The following is a 17,011-nucleotide window of genomic DNA, read 5'->3' as shown; positions in this document are numbered from 1 at the left end:
ATCCACTCCACAAATTTCTTGTTAACAAACTATAGTTTTGGCAAGTCGGTTCGGACATCTACTTTGTGAATGTAAACTTCCGACTTCAACGGTTCATCTGAATAGGCTCTTCCAAGTTTCAGAACTACTATTTTGTCAAATTTTTGTATTTCGTCGTCGTTGTCTCCGTCTTCTTCGTCTTCTTCTTAGCAGTGGCGTGTATTCATGGATGCCAAGGGAATCCAGGCTTCCCCCAAAAAATTGACCAAGAAAAAATGAAAGAAAATACAAAATAATTTATCTTTCGTCTCTCTGTGTTTCATAATATTCCTTAAATGTTCCTTCTCATGTAAGCCATCTATCTGATGCTGTCCGGTCCAAACGAGTATGACATTGTTGCCGCCCATAGCATTGAAGACAAGGGAAGAGAGCATTTGGCCTCATTTGATGAAAAAAATTAAAAAGAGTCCCAAAAATGTACCAATCAGCATTGAACTAAACTGAGAAAGCTCAACTGTGAATGGTCCAAAAAAACAGTGTCAAGGGAAGCCAACTTGGATTTGGCTTCACTCCTATAAAGCCTCATTAAGCTCATACGTCATTGACAGAAAAACTTGAATTGTTGCATCTCGTTGTGTTGTTGTTCTCCCATGGCTAGCTAGCAGGTGTGGCCCTTTTCTAAATTAGCCATGGATGGAGAAAGGGATTTGGACTTGAATTGTTGCATCTTGTTGTGTTGTTGTTCTCCCATGGCTAGCTAGCAGGTGTGGCCCTTTTCTAAATTAGCCATGGATGGAGAAAGGGATTTGGACTTGAATTGTTGCATCTTGTTGTGTTGTTGTTCTCCCATGGCTAGCTAGCAGGTGTGGCCCTTTTCTAAATTAGCCATGGATGGAGAAAGGGATTTGGACTTGAATTGTTGCATCTTGTTGTGTTGTTGTTCTCCCATGGCTAGCTAGCAGGTGTGGCCCTTTTCTAAATTAGCCATGGATGGAGAAAGGGATTTGGACTTGAATTGTTGCATCTTGTTGTGTTGTTGTTCTCCCATGGCCAGCTAGCCAGTGTGGCCCTTTTCTAAATTAGCCATGGATGGAGAAAGGGATTTGGACTTGTGGTTTTACTTAATTCTCTGAACTGACCAATGATTGGAATAACAGCGATTCTGATCCAACCATTAATTCATACATTGTTTTAACCCTGGCCTGAGAGAATATAACTTCAATATGTAGCTAGATGTAGAAGGCTAATGTTAACTAACTAACTTTGCCCCTGAATGGAAGTTAGGCTAGTGAGCAAGCATTTTAGCCAGGTAGCCTAGGACAACAACAAAAAAACAAGCGTGTACTGTATGACGGAGTCATAGACCGTTTCCTCAACATGAAATAGAGGAGGATGACATTGGTGTTTCTCTACAAGTAGGGTGAGTCAACATATTTATTTACTTGTACATAAGGTCATGTAACCGTTTGTTCGTCGCTGTATTAGACTGAAGCACAGATGATTAGATGATGTTGATGTTGAAATGGTGCTGGAATAGTGGCGGCAGCTCCTGTTTCCTTTGTGACTTGCGGTAACTCTCTGTGATTCTAAATCATTAGTTGTTTATTAGTCCAGAAATGTCTGAAACATTAACGTGATTGACCGTGCTGTGGGTCATGTAACTGTTTGTTACATGCAATATGCTTTGTGGACTACACCAGACAGAGGTTGCTCTCCAGTTTTGTGATGAAACAAAGGTGTGGTTGAATTTATTCTGCCACTGTATCTTCTTATTGTCTCGGCCTCAGACCTATATATCACTGTGTCTTCTTATTGTCTCGGCCTCAGACCTATATATCACTGTGTCTTCTTATTGTCTCGGCCTCAGACCTATATATCACTGTGTCTTCTTATTGTCTCGGCCTCAGACCTATATATCACTGTGTCAAGACATGTGAACTAACAGGTTATAGAGCAAATCATGCAATTATCACAACACAGAGAGAGAGAGAGAGAGAGAGAGAGGGAGAGAGAGAGAGAGAGAGAGAGAGAGAGAGAGAGAGAGAGAGAGAGAGAGAGAGAAAGAGAGAGAGAGAGCTAAGAGGAGACAAGATGAGAGACTGGCTCTACTTAGACCAGTGAAAGAGCAACAGCCTGATAGTTCAGAATATGGAATAGAACCAACAGCTTCAGAATTGAGCTCATACTTAATGGAGATTTGTATAAATTATACAACACATCAATAGATTACAGTTATTATTGTCTTATTAAACTCACTCGAGAGACGTTAAGATGCATGTTAGCATTAATGTTATGATTATACAGCTATTTTGTTGTGCTACAATACAGTTTAGATTGTGAATATGCTGTGATTCAGTGCTGTAGTGGAGAATGTGTCGTTTCTGCAGTAAAGTACTGTCTTTGTGTCTGTGTGTGAGAGGGAGGGGGAGCCGGAAGTGCTGGGTGTGTGTGTGTGTGTGTGTGTGTGTGTATGTGTGTGTGTGTGTGTGTGTGTGTGTGTGTGTGTGTGTGTGTGTGTGTTGTGTTCACTCTACTAAATTATACAGCGGAGGACCAACTGCTGCGTTATGCACAAGAAGATTCTCAGCTCGACAGGGATCTGATGTCTCTGTCCTTGAAGACATGGCTCATGTGTGCAGGGTTCTGATTGTCAGTACAGTGCTTTGGTGCAGGCAGAGCAATGCAGAATGACAGGAGACAGAGAAGAGGGAGAGCACGAGAGAGGGAGGGAGAGAAAGAGCAAGAGCAAGGGAGGGACTGAATACAGACGAGGAAAGCGGAGGCGGAGGTTTTTTTTTTGCAGGTGAATTCTTAACACCAGGGGGGTTTCCACTGCCCCCTCGCCCCCGCACCCCGTCCCCGCCTCTCTCGTGGGATGGAGGGAAGACTTTTGAAAGTGACAGCAGAGGAGGACAGATGGAGGTGGGTAGTTAGCTTAGAAAAGAGGAGTGAGGAATGGGGTAGCAGAGGGCGACGGAATGAAGAGGGATGAGAAATGCAGAATGAAGAGGAAGAGAGATGAGAAGTGCAGGGAAGGAGGGTAGAAAGAAAGAGGTGAGAGATACTGATGGAGAAGGAGAGAGAAAGGTGGAGGGAAAATGCAGAATGAAGGGAGAGAAAGAGATCGATGAGAGAGAAAGAGAGGGAGGAGAGAGAAAGAGAGGGAGGAGAGAGAAAGAGAGGGAGGAGAGAGAGATGAAGAGGAGAGAAAAAGAAAGGGGGGAGAGAGAAAGAGAGGGAGGAGAGAGAGAGGGAGAAGAGAGAGAGAGAGAGAGAGAGAGAGAGAGAGAGAGAGAGAGGAAGGCAGAGAGCAAGAGAGAGAGAGAGAGAGAGAGAGAGAGGAAGGCAGAGAGAGAGAGAGAGAGAGAGAGAGAGAGGGAGAGAGAGAGAGCGAGGAGAGAGAAAGAGAGGGAGGAGAGAGAAAGAGAGGGAGGAGAGAAAAAGAAAGGGAGGAGAGAGAAAGAGAGAGAGGAGAGAGAAAGAGAGGGAGGAGAGGGAGGAGAGAGAGAGGAAGGCAGAGTGAGAGAAAGGCAGAGAGAGAGAGAGGGGAAGGCAGAGAGCAAGAGAGAGAGAGAGAGGAAGGCAGAGAGAGAGAGAGAGAGAGAGAGGGAGGAGAGAGAGAGCGAGGAGAGAGAAAGAGAGGGAGGAGAGAGAAAGAGAGGGAGGAGAGAAAAAGAAAGGGAGGAGAGAGAAAGAAAGGGAGGAGAGAGAAAGAGAGAGAGGAGAGAGAAAGAGAGGGAGGAGAGAGAGAGAGAGGAAGGCAGAGAGAGAGAGAAAGGCAGAGAGAGAGAGAGAGAGAGAGAGGAAGGTAGAGAGAGAGAGAGAGAGAGAGAGAGAGGAAGTCAGAGAGAGAGAGAGAGGAAGGCAGAGAGAGAGAGAGAAAGGAAGGCAGAGAGAGAGAGAGAGGAAGGCAGAGAGAGTGCTCTGTTTGGCTTTCACCATATGTTGTATTATATTGAGGACAACAGCAGTGTGGGGAGCCTCCCACCGGAAGGCTCATTGTCATTACTAACATTAATCATCAACACCACACACACACACGCCACACACACGACACACACACATACACACACACACACTGGTTGCTATTCATCCTTGCCTGCTTGTGACTTTTTCATGAGAAGCCAGGTTTATGGATCCTTTGGGGATTTGTCCCTTCAGAATGTATTCATACCTCTTGAATTATTCTACATTTTGTGTTACAGCCTGAATTCAAAATGGATTAAATTGATTTTTCTCTCTCACCCATCGACACACAATACCCCATGATGATAATAAAAACATGTTTTGAGACATTTTATGTATCTAAGAGTTTCCACACCTGGATCGTGCACCATTTGCCCATTATTATTTTCTTCAAGTTCTGTCAAATTGGTTGTAGATCATTGCTTGACAACCATTTGCAGGACTCGCCACAGATTTTCAAGCAGATTTAAGTCAAAACTGTAACTCGGCCACTCAGGAACATGCATTGTCTTCTTGGTAAGCAACCCCAGTATAGATTTGACTTTGTGTTTTAGGTTATTGTCCTGCTGAAAGGTGAATTAATCTCCTGGTGAAAAGCAGACAACCAGGTTTCCCTTTAGGACTTTAACTGTGCTTAGCTCCATTCCAATATTTTTTTTATCCTGAAAAACTCCCCAGTCCTTAACATTTATAAGCATACCCATTACACGATGCAGCCACCACTATGCTTGAAAATATGGACAGTGGGAGTCATTGGATTTCCCCCAAACATAACACTTTGTATTTGGGACAAAAAGGAAATTACTTTGCCACATTTTTTGCAGTATTACTTTAGTGCCTTATTGCAAACAGGATGCATGTTTTGGTACGAATATGTAAACATTCGCTCTGGATAAGAGTGTCTGCTTCAATATAAATGTTAAACACTATGCTGTGACTAAATGTTAAACACTATGCTGTGACTAAATGTTAAACACTATGCTGTTAAACACTATGCTGTGATTTTTACTCCTCAACTTATTTAGCCTTAACAAATGGGTGAATACACATTGACTCGAGACATTTCAGCATTTCATTTTTAATTCATTTGTAGAAATTTCGAAAAACAGAATTCCACTTTGACACTATGGGGTATTGTGTGTAGGACAGACAGACAGACCATCCATAAGAACTCAGGTCGGGAACTGTGTGTGTGTGTGTGTGTGTGTGTGTGTGTGTGTGTGTGTGTGTGTGTGTGTGTGTGTGTGTGTGTGTGTGTGTGTGTGTGTGTGTGTGTGTGTGTGTGTGTGTGTGTGTGTGTGTGTGTGCGCGTGTGTGTGTGTGCGTGTGTGTGTGGGTGGGTGCATGTCTGTGTTTCATCAAGTGTGTACGAAGCCTAATCGGATGTATCGGTATGTAATTTATATATTTGTGTGTGAATGCGTGTGGGTGGGTGTGGGTGTGTGTGCGGAAGGGACGTAGGCGTGAGACAGTAGAGGGAGAGATGTGTGGGGGCGAGAGAGAGGGGATTCACCAATCAACACCCAATGGCTTCAGACCTCCCTCTCTTTTCCTTTGCTCCCTTTTAACGGAATCCTCATTACATGCACATCAGGCAGCAGTGAGCTGTCTCTCTCTCTCCTCTCCTTCACTCTCTTTCTCCCTCTCACTCCCATCTCTCTGTCACACTATCTCTCCCTTTCAACGGAATCCTCATTACATGCACATCAGGCAGTAGTGAGCTGTCTCTCTCTCTCTCTCTCTCTCTCTCCGTCACACTCTCCATCTCTTCACTCTCTCTCTCTACTCTCCTTCACTCTCTTTCTCCCTCTCTCTCCCATCTCTCTGTCACACTATCTCTCCCTTTCATTCTCTCTCTCTCTCTCTGCTCTTTGCATTCCAGTCAGCTTGGAAATCAAAGGGAGAGAAAACACAAATGAGAGTGTGGGGGGAGGAGGAGGAGGAGGGAGGTACGCTGGGATTTTAGTATGAGTCAGAGAGGGGGAGGCGAAGTGGGTGGGTGGGTGAGAGGGGAGAGAAGGGAATATGGAATGAGGGATGAGAGTTTTCTCTCTATTGATCCGACTGCATTCTATGTTCAGAATACAGAGAGGTAAAGAGATAGAGAGAGAAAATGTGAAATTAGTCAAAATTAGGGCATCTGCGCAAAGAGATAATGTGTGATGATTTTCTGAATTTCAAACCCTCTCAGATATGAGAAAAGACGTATAGTCTGTCTATTTGTCGATATTGAAATGGGGAACATTTTTACAAATCAAGATGTGCATCAATGTATAAATGATGACGTGTGAATAGAGAGGTGTGACTGTATATGTGTGTGTGATCATAATGTGAGAGAGAGAGAGAGAGAGAGAGAGAGAGAGAGAGAGAGAGAGAGAGAGAGACAGAGAGACAGAGAGACAGAGAGAGAGAGAAAAAATGACTAACTGGTGTCTCCAGGCAGTTTTCAGTACTTTTCTTCAGCAGTTAATTCTAATAAAATATTGAAGTCAGGCTATGTGTCATCACTGATCTTATATGACAGAGATGTGAAGACAACATACTGTACAGTTCTTTTTTCATTTTACACACAACCATGTAGCATACACACACACACACTTTCTTCCTCTCTCTCAATTCCATTCCATTCAAAAGCCTTTATTGTCCTCTCTCTGTCCTGAACCTCACATTCATTGTCTAGTTTCTAGTTTATTTTCTATAGGGGACTATACAATGAAAGTGTGACCTTCTCTACCTCCACTCTGGATTTCCTGTCATCTCTCTCTCGACCTCTGTGCCTCTTCTGTCATCGTTATCTAGAACCTAACCTCACATATCTCTCACTTCCTGTCCTTTCTATTCACCTTGTAAGTTTTATGTCCAACCCAGGAACCCAACTTAAAACACATTTAGTAGTTAATGGATTTTGACCATGGTACTGTCGTCCCGGGCAACATGGTACTGTCGTCCCGGGCAACATGGTACTGTCGTCCCGGGCAACATGGTACTGTCATACAGCACCATGTTGCTGTACGACAGTACCATGTTGCCCGGGACGACAGTACCATGTTGCCCAGGGCGACAGCACCATGACAGACCTGTAGCAAGGGGCTACATCTTTCTGTCCTGCTTAACATGGCTATGTAGTGACAACATAAAACAGTCTTTACAATTTGACTCATGACCGATAGAGCACTCAGCGCACGGTGGCTGACACCATGCAGCATGCATGGCGCAGTCTTCAACTTTGTGTTTCCATGTGTGTACCTGATGTGCATGTGTGTGTGTGGGTGTTTGTGAGAGAGATGTCACTTATTTACAATGACTATCAATCTTTAAACATGTACATTTGTTTTGAAACAGTGGGAATGTCCCAATTAACTCTACTTCCTCCCAAAGTGTGCACTTGTTCACTTCCCCTCACTGATTTAAAAGGAAGTTACCGTTATAAGCCCATTCTTCACATGCTCTTTACAGCAATCCAATACTTTTAGTTTTATGAGAAGTAGTGAACGAGTTTACACTTCAGGAGAGCCCCCAGAGACTTGTAGCCAGTTCAGAACCATGGACAGCACTGCAGTCGACGTCCCTCTCTGCTGCTGGCGCGGTCCCATTCCCCGCGGTGCTGAAATAGGCGGAAAAGATAATGGACTGGGATTGGAACGTGTCAGTATAGAAAAAGAGGAATGTGTTATTGTGGTTTGTTAACTCGCCAAGATTCACAAAGACAGGCATACACACGGAAACACACTACACATACGCTTAAACAATAATATGATCCCTCGAGACGGAAGAGGGAAGCCACCGCGTAGCAACGAATACCAGCTCGAGCTCGCTTTCACTCTCCTCCTTGCGCCCACAACTCCCAATTAACGGCGCGGATCTCACTCCTACATCCGTCTGACACGTTCTGTTACGCAGTGCTCAGAGCAGGAGTCCCCAAAAGTCACCATGAATATGTAACTTGGGGATTTTTTTTAACGCATGATTGTGCCTCTTCCCTCTACACCCCCCCCCATTCCGCATTACAACCAAGCCAGAACTGGGTTAAATTCCTGGATTCATTCCAGACTCATTTAGGCTCGGTTGGTTTTGGGTTACTCTACCCACATAGTGCTATATAACCTATATAACCTCTATCTCTGTGTGTGCGTGTGGGTTTTACTTTGATGGATGACGGCGGATCACGATTTATTTTAGTAGGCTGTGTTGGACACGTCTGTGACCAATTGCTTAGCCTATATAGTGGTGTGAAGCTATGATGATAATTCTGCTGTGATGTACAGTATGTCACTCTTACAACTGAACGACAATGAAATGGTTATCTGAATAAACTGACAATCAAAGCTGACAAAACTGACAATAACTCCCTGCTTGGTGGACCTGCTCAGTGCTCATTCATAACGGCTGTTATGTGATTGGAGTGTCTGTTGGATTTTGGATCATCTTCTCAGACTCGCTCATCATAATGTTTAGTAGGGCGACGCTCCACTGCAAGCATATTTCGAGTGGGGGTTTAACCCCGTCGGCTGTCTCTAAGCAAGCAGTGATCATGACAACTCCGCATGCAGTTAGCTTGCTGCTCCTGCTTTTGTCGTGTCGCTCCGGGCTTGGGAGCTGACGAGAGGAATAGATCATTGTGTAGCGTAGTTCAGCGCCATGAACAGTGCCGCTGAGAACGTTTCACTCAGACGCAGTTCATTCCCCAGCGGGGCTGATACACTCACTCGGAGGATAGTAGTGAGACAATACGCAGAGATTTCTGTCAAGTAGGCTAACCTTGCAGAAGATGTAACATTGGAAAATGTCACTAGTGAAATAGCATACTGTGTTACATTTGTAGCATTTACTCTGACATTGAAGTTACCCACTCCATAACACGAATCATGTCCTTCGTGGTATACCGATGGGCCGTTATATTATTATCAACATGATACCAGAATGACCTGAATAATGTGCTGCATTAATTTGATAAATGTTTTAGCTGTAGGCTACAGCCTTGAATCACACGTCATCATGTGGCTTGTCTGAAACAATACACAGGTAGACTATTCATGTTACTGTTACTTCAGCCTCGGTCCTTCCTCTAGAACCAACTGACCGAACAAACGAACGAACGAATAGCTGCTCCGTTACAGCCTGCGTCAACTCCAACGTTAGGATATGTTCTTATTAGTTTATTTGCATTTTTTTCAGAGCGAATGAAACCAGATCAATAAAAAAGACGCATTCATTAGGGTACATTAACACAAAATATAGCATATTTTAGAACTCGTTTTTTATATATATTAGTAACGATTTTAATAAAAGTATAAACAGTATATTTTCATCTTCCTGGGCAGTGTTCGGACCGTATGGTGGACTCTTTCTCTCCCTCGCGCGTCTTGCCTGTATAAATAGCCTCTCGGTTGACAACATTCCGTCAATGACGTAGGCCGCGCACGTAGATGTGTAGGTGATGGTTTTTAGTGAATGGGTTTTCCCCTCCCCTCGGTGTCCCGGCTCTGGTTCTATTAGCCTACTACTGCTGCTCTATAAAAACCCTATCATAGATCCGGCTCAGACGAACAACTTTTACAGAAGAAGGAGAATAAGAAGAGGAGAAGAGATGTTCTTGGAAAGAGAGTGTGACATATATATATATATATATATATATATATATATTCTACTGTCCTGCAACAGCAGAAAAAGAATAGGAAAACGAAAAAGAAGTCTGTTGAAGTTCCTATTTCAGCATCTTTCCTGTAACTAATCTCTCTGCTTGGCAAGACAGCTGTGGTGGTGTTGCGGACACTTTAAGATGGGAGGTTGTGTGAGGTAAGTTCAAACTGTTTCTCGTGGCTTGTTTTCTACATTGGTTTATTGCTAGGTATAAAGGGCTTATTTCAGGTGCAGTTATAGGCTTATATTCGAAAACATTCTTATCTAAAAGCTAACTTTTTGAAATTGTAATTGAGCTATAGGCTCGTTTGTATGTAGTCTTTAAACCGTTAGGTCTCCGTGGCACCGCGGGTCCCTTCTCGGCGGTTGAAAGTTACTGCAGTGTGACTCACTTTCTCTAGCACGTGGGCAGCATGCAGCCTATAGACGAGACGGGCATCGGTATCGGCAATCGAGCCCGAGTACACACGAACAACGCCGAACATGGGGCCAGACTCGCCTTGACTGCGACTGGTTTTTGGAATAGCAAAGTCAGTCCACATTCGAGACATTCTCTCTCCAAAATATTTTAATGCATAGAGGAAGATCAGACTGGAACTGTCCTTGGGTCGTTGGCTACATATCTGCACAACGTGTTTATGACTCTCAAATACATTACGCAACACCTGGTAGGGATGGATAATGTTTTGAAGGTGCTCACCTCCTTCTAGTGTCAGATACATAGACTATGCCATGATAGAGTTGCTGTCTATTCATTTCGAAACATTTTCAAACCAGGATAACACATCCCTCTTGTTTTCTACACAGTCACTGTCCATGGTGCTGAATTGGCTGCCATTCTGCCTCTTAAGCCACATTTCTTTCATCTCTCTCTCTTACCACCCCCTCTCCTCCACTCCCGGGTGCGCGTGGCACCGGGAGGTTTCCTGTGGTGGTGATGACTGCATCTCCACCCTTTCTTTACGGTGTTTCATCCCCCCCACCTAAACCCATGCTGCTTCCCGCTGCTCTTTCATTATCATATCCCCTGTGACTCTCTCCTCCCTCCACCCGCCTCCAGTCCGGCGTTTTCTTGAACTTTGAAAAATGTATTCTCAGCTCAGTGACGTATATTCGGCGTTGAAGTCAGCCCTGCGTCATTCTTGCGCACATTGCAGATGATTCGCAGTCACCAACTGTAACCCTTTAAAGCCCACAGCTCTAACAAACACACTCACACACACACACACACACACACACTTTACAACCGCAGTGATCAGCGTGCTGGGTGGTAACATGAATGGGTGGTGAGAAGTGGCTCGGGTGTAGGGGGCACTGGGGGAGGAGGGGAGTGAGGAAGGAGGTGGAGAAGTGGGTGAGGATATAGGGGGCGTGTGAATGGCATTAAGCTTCAATGAAAGTCTTTGTTCATTCATTGTAATTGACGTTGATCTGATTCATCATTTGAGGGCGCAGCAGCCTGAGGAGGGAGGACCGAGAGGGAGAGCTAACCTATCCTCAAGCCGTGATATTTTAGAAGTCGAGGAAGATCATGAGAATTATATATTTCATATGCAGTCACGAACTGGAGGGGTTTTATATTCTGAATGGACATTGGACAGATATAGGACTTTATTGTATCTATGAGATTCATGTCAGGTTTTAGGGTTCCTTCTTATCAGTCATAATGTGGCCAATTCGGCGTGGTCTGTATTAACGCACACTGGTCTCTCACACACACACACACACACACACACACACACACACACACACACACACACACACACACACACACACACACACACACACACACACACACACACACACGCACACACACACACACACACACACACACACACACACACACACACACACACACACACGGTCGCGTGAACAGAGCAGAGCGCAGCGGTGCTATGGAAACCAACCACAACAGCAGAGGGCACTCCCTGTGCGCTGCGATTAGCCGAGGTAGTCGCTGAGTGAACGGTGTTATGATGAAAAACTCTCTGAAGTAAAAAGCTCTTGGGTCGAAGTCTCCCTCTTCCTCATCAGTTCCTACTCCTCCGTTTATGTGTGCGTGTGTGTTTTTGACACCACTTTGCTCACGGATTCCACATCACCATGTCCTCCTAGAGTAGGACGTACAAGCTGACGTCTTTGCGGCTAAAAGCAGAGCCTTATACTATGGTACATCTATATGACTCTGGATAAAACACAAACACAGGATTGGTCGGTAGGTACCTAAAACAAATACAGTTGTAAACAACAACGGGCTTGTTAGGGAGCTAAAACAAATACAGTTGTAAACAACAACAGGCTTGGTGGGTAGCTAAAACACAAACACTGGTAAACAACAACTGGCTTGGTAGGTAGCTAAAACACAAACACTGGTTAACAACAACAGGCTTGGTAGGTAGCTAAAACACAAACACCAGTTAACAACAATGGGCTTGGTAGTTAGGTAGCTAAAACACAAACACTGGTAAACACCAACGGGCTTGGTAGGTAGGTAGCTAAAACACAAACACTGGTTAACAACAACGGGCTTGGTAGGTAGGTAGCTAAAACACAAACACTGGTTAACAACAACGGGCTTGGTAGGTAGGTAGCTAAAACACAAACACTGGTTAACAACAACGGGCTTGGTAGGTAGGTAGCTAAAACACAAACACTGGTTAACAACAATGGGCTTGGTAGGTAGGTAGCTAAAACACAAACACTGGTTAACAACAACGGGCTTGGTCGGTAGGTAGCTAAAACACAAACACTGGTAAACAACAACAGGCTTGGTAGGTAGCTAAAACACAAACACGGGTAAACAACAACATTGGTAAACAACAACATCCGTAAAGTATTCAGACACCTTCCCTTTTTTTCACATTTTGTTAAGTTACAGGTTTATTCGAAAATTGATTAAATATGTTTTTCTTCATTAATCTACACACCATAATGACAAAAAGCAAACACATACTATTTTGGGAATTTTTTGCAAATGTATTAAAAATAAAAAAACAGAAATACCTTATATACAGTATTCAGACCCTTTGCTATGAGACTCGAAACTGAGCTCAGGTCCATCCTGTTTCCATTGATCATCCTTGAGATGTTTCTACAACTTGATTGGAGTCCACCTGTGGTAAATTCAATTGATTGGACATGATTTGGAAAAGCACACACCTGTCTATATAAGGTCCCACAGTTGAACGTGCATTTCAGAGCAAAAACCAAGCCATGAGGTCGAAGGAATTGTCCGTAGAGCTCCGAGACAGGATTGTGTCGAGGCACAGATCTGGAGAAGGGTACCAAAAAATGTCTGCAGCATTGAAAATCCCCAATAATACAGTGGCCTCCATCACTCTTAAATGGAAGAAGTTTGGAACCACCAAGTCTCTTCCTAGAGCAGGTTGTCGGCCAAACTGAGCAATCAAGAAAAAGGACCTTGGTCAGGGAGGTGACCAAGAACCCGATGGTCACTCTGACGGAACTCCAGAGTTCCTCTGTGGAGATGGGAGAACCTTCCAGAAGGACAACCATCTCTGCAGCACTCCACCAATCAGGCCTTAATGCAGGCCTTAATGCAGGTAGCCTAGTAGTTAGAGTGTTGGACTACTGTCATTCTGCCCCTGAACAAGGTAGTTAACCCACTGTTCCTAGGCTGTCATTGAAAATAGGAATTTGTTCTTAAAACTGACTTTCCTAGTTAAATAAAGGTAAAATAAACTATTGTGTGTGTGTTCTACTGAGGATGGGCCTCTGGGAGATAACACTGACAGGAGATTTACGATGTCTTTTGGGTGATAAAACGTAAAGAGCATTCAAGAGCATGAGTAAATGTTTCTGTTCTACACGGTACCAAGGAGACATGGCTCCAGTATACATTGAAAACTGTTGACACGTCAGATACTGTCTGCTGTGAATTATATGCATCTTTCATACAAATCTTAACCTTGCGACCCATTCCATACATATGTTATTTGTCATGTAGGTTGAAAGGGGTGTATCCTGGCACTTTGGTATCGGGGCTCTCAACAAATCATCTGAGTGTGAATCGTCGACCATCATTATCGTAGAGCACTGAATCGAATCACTTTGTGAATGTGTGCGTTGTACTGACCTGCTCCCTTATTAATAAGCTATTAGAGATTTAGTTTAAGTATAACTCTGACATGTGTGATAAGTTTGTCTCTCCTCATTTGATAGTAAAGAAATTAACCACCACAACAGCCTGCTTGGAGCTTGCCAAAAAGGCACCTAAAGGACTCTCAGACCATGACAAGATTCTCTGGTCGGATGAAACCAAGATTGCACTCTTTGGCCTGAATGCCAAGCATCACGTCTGGATGAAACCTGGCACCACCCTCACGGTGAAGCATGGTGGTGGCAGCATTATGCTGTGGGAATGTTTTTCAGCGGCAGGGACTGGGAGACTAGTCAGGAGCAAAGTACAGAGAGATCCTTGATGAAAACCTGCTCCAGAGCTCTAAGGACCTCAGACTGGGGAGAAGGTTCACCTTCCAACAGAACAACGACCCTAAGCACACAGCCAAGACAATGCAGGACTGGCTTCAGGACAAGTATCTGAATGTCCTTGAGTGGCCCAGCCAGAGCCTGGACTTGAACCAGATCAAACATCTCTGGAGAGACCTGAAAATAGCTGTGCAGCGATGTTCCCCATCCAACCTGACAGAGCTTCAGAGGATCTGCAGAGAGCAATGGGAGAAACACCCCAAATACAGCTGTGCCAAGCTTGAAGCATCATACCCAAGAAGACTCGAGGCTGTAATCACTGCCAAAGTTTCTTCAACAAAGTACTGAGTAAAGGGTCTGAATATTTACAGTTGAAGTCGGAAGTTTACATACACCTTAGCCAAATACATTTAAACTCAGTTTTTCACAATTCTTGACATTTAATCCAATTAAGAAGACCCTGTTTAAGGTCAGTTAGGATCACCACTTTATTTTAAGAATGTGACATGTCAGAATAATAGTAGAGAGAATGATTGATTTCAGCTTTTATTTCTTTCATCACATTCCCAGTGGGTCATAAGTTTACATACACTCAATTAGTATTTGGTAGCATTGCCTTTAAATTGTTTAACTTGGGTCAAACGTTTCGGGTAGCCTTCCACAAGCTTCCCACAATAAGTTGGGTGAATTCTGGCCCATTCCTCCTGACAGAGCTGGTGTAACTGAGTCAGGTTTGTAGGCCTCCTTGCTCACACACGCTTTTCCAGGTCTGCCCACAAATGTTCTACGGGATTGAGGTCAGGGCTTTGTGATGGCCACTCCAATACCTTGACTTTGTTGTCCTTAAAGCCATTTTGCCACAACTTTGGAAGTATGCTTGGGGTCATTGTCCATTTGGAAGACTCATTTGCGATCAGGCTTTAACTGCTGTCTTGAGATATTGCTTCAATATATCCACATAATTTTCCTTTCTCATGATGCCATCTATTTTGTGAGGTGCACCAGTTCCTCCTGCAGCAAAGCACCACCATAACATGATGCTGCCACCCCCATTCTTCACGGTTGGGATGGTGTTTTTCGAATTGCAAGCCTTCCCCCTTTTCCTCCAAACATAAAGATGGTCATTATGGCCAAACAGTTCTATTTTAGTTTCATCAGACCAGAGGACATTTCTCCAAAAGCTACAATCTTTGTCCCAATGTGCAGTTGCAAACCATAGTCTGGCATTTTTATGGCGGTTTTGGGGCAGTGGTTTCGTCCTTGCTGAGCGGGCTTTCAGGTTATGTCGATATAGGACTCGTTTTACTGTGGATATGGATACTTTTGTACCTGTTTCCTCCAGCATCTTCACAAGGTCCTTTGCTGTTGTTCTGGGATTGATTTGCACTTTTCGCACCAAAGTACGTTCATCTCTAGGAGACAGAATGCATCTCCTTCCTGAGCGGTATAACGGCTGCGTGGTCCAATGGTGTTTATACTTGCATACTATTGTTTGTACAGATGAATGTGGTACCTTCAGGCGTTTGGAAATTGCTCCCAAGGATGAACCAGACTTGTCGAGGTCTACAATGTTTTTTCTGAGGTCTTGGCTGATTTCTTTTGATTTTCCCATGATGTCAAGCAAAGACGCACTGAGAATGAAGGTAGGCCTTGAAATATATCCACAGGTACACCTCCAATTGACTCAAATGATGTCAATTAGCCTATCAGAAGCTTCTAAAGCCATGACATCATTTTATGGAATTTTCCAAGCTGTTTAAAGGCACAGTCAACTTGGTGTATGTAAACTTCTGACCCACTGGAATTGTGATACAGTGAATTATAAGTTAAATAATCTGTCTGTAAACAATTGTTGGAAAAATGACTTGTGTCATGCACAAAGTAGATGTCCAAACCAACTTACCAAAACTAGTTTGTTAATAGTTATTGTTTCATCTGTGGATTTCCATTTAAAGAGCTGCATATTATGAAGATATCAAAGTGACACCAACAAAATGGTAAATAGGCCAGTCCTCCATGACAACAAAACAACAGAGTTGTGCTGGCTAATAAGTCCTTTGTTTTGGGGTCATGCTCAGGTAAAACAATTTGGCTAATCTATATTTCCATTCCAAAACTAGTTTGTTAACAATACATTTGTGGAGTGGTTGAAAAACTAGGTTTAATGACTCCAACCTAAGTGTATGTAAACTTCCGACTTCAACTGAATGTAAATGTTATATTTGCACACATTAGAGTAAGGCTGTAACGTAACAAAATGTGGAAAACGTCAAGGGGTCTGAATACTTTCCGAATGCGGTGTAGGTAGCTAAAACACAAACACTGCTTATCAACAATGTGCTCGGGAGTTAGTTAGCGCGATGTAGTTGGTTAATCATTGTTTAGTCTTAGCTGTTATTGCAGTGAAGGTGGAGTAGATTATAAATGTTAACAGGCTAGATTATAAATGTTAACAGGCACACAGAAGCTGTACATACTAATCTTTGCTGAATGTAGGCTACAGCATCAGTTGGCTAGACACTGATAGGCCAACTAGCAGAGCAAGTCTAGCCTAGCTTGTATAGAGAGAATATCCTGTAGAAGAATTTACATTTTGAGATGTCATAATATCGGAGGACAGCTAGTGAACCCCAGGTAATACAGAATGGTAGACTAGGACCATAGCCTGATTACCAGACTCAGATTTCGGCATTCAACAACGTTACATGGTTGATTATTTGCCAAGTTGACAAGATGGCTTCAGTTGAAACAGACTTTTAGCCAGTTCAGTCCCCATGGACATTACCACCGTTAATGTCCCTCTCTGCCTCTTTCACTTTCTGCGTGGTACTGGAATAGGCAGAAGTGATTATACAGGAAATGTGTAACTTTATGGACATCTCCCAACGTTTTGCACCTGAATCTGAAGTTGGCTCACTCCTCAGATAATGAATGTGCATCGTGTGACATAGAACACACTAGCGGCTGTTCCGGCACA

This window comes from Oncorhynchus masou, chromosome 8 (assembly GCF_036934945.1).
Source record: "Oncorhynchus masou masou isolate Uvic2021 chromosome 8, UVic_Omas_1.1, whole genome shotgun sequence".
Taxonomy (NCBI): domain Eukaryota; kingdom Metazoa; phylum Chordata; class Actinopteri; order Salmoniformes; family Salmonidae; genus Oncorhynchus; species Oncorhynchus masou.
This window is presented reverse-complemented; position numbering follows the sequence as displayed.